Consider the following 729-nt stretch of genomic DNA (forward strand, 5'->3'; position numbering starts at 1 on the left):
AACCTGTCCAAGTGATCAAATGGATCCTCTAGAGCCAAGCCATGATACTTGTTGTTCTCGATCACGTTGAGGAGTCCTGATTTGATCTCAAAGTTGTTGGCTGCCACAGCGGGTGCTCGGATTCCCAATCTATGACCATGAATGTTGGGGCGATCGTAAGTGCCAATGGGTCGAGCTGCGCGCTGTTGGTTAGCTGGAGCATTGTTATTAGCGCCATTGCGCCTGCATCATGCTGATTAACGTCTCCCATATCAGTGTTCAGTCTTTGCAGTTGAGCCTGTTGCTCTTCTTCTCTTCTCTTTCTAGCACACTCTCTCTCTAAAGCTCTGATGTCTGCAGCTCGTGGAAGTAGGTTTGATGGACCGTTGCTCCGCAAGTTCATACACCGGTAGAATAAGAGGAGGTGAAAAAGAGTCAGTAACTAAAGAAAATAAAAATGACTTAGTATCAAGCAATTGACTAAATCTCAATGTTTAAATCTACTCAGAATTTGGCAACGGCGCCAATTTGATGTTAGGAGTTTTCAAGGCTCCTAAGACAAATGTTGTAGTATAAATGATTGTCGAACCAGTTCTGAGAGATATGAAAGCACCGAGAATACAAGTAATCACTTAATCTAAGTGCAACCAATGGTTTTTAAAAGGGTTTTTAAACTATAACTAACTAAAAGGAATAACTAAATGATACTCTCTTAACTATGGGAAAAGAGAACTCATGGATATAGGGATT

Source organism: Brassica oleracea, chromosome C2 (genome assembly GCF_000695525.1).
Source record: "Brassica oleracea var. oleracea cultivar TO1000 chromosome C2, BOL, whole genome shotgun sequence".
NCBI lineage: Eukaryota > Viridiplantae > Streptophyta > Magnoliopsida > Brassicales > Brassicaceae > Brassica > Brassica oleracea.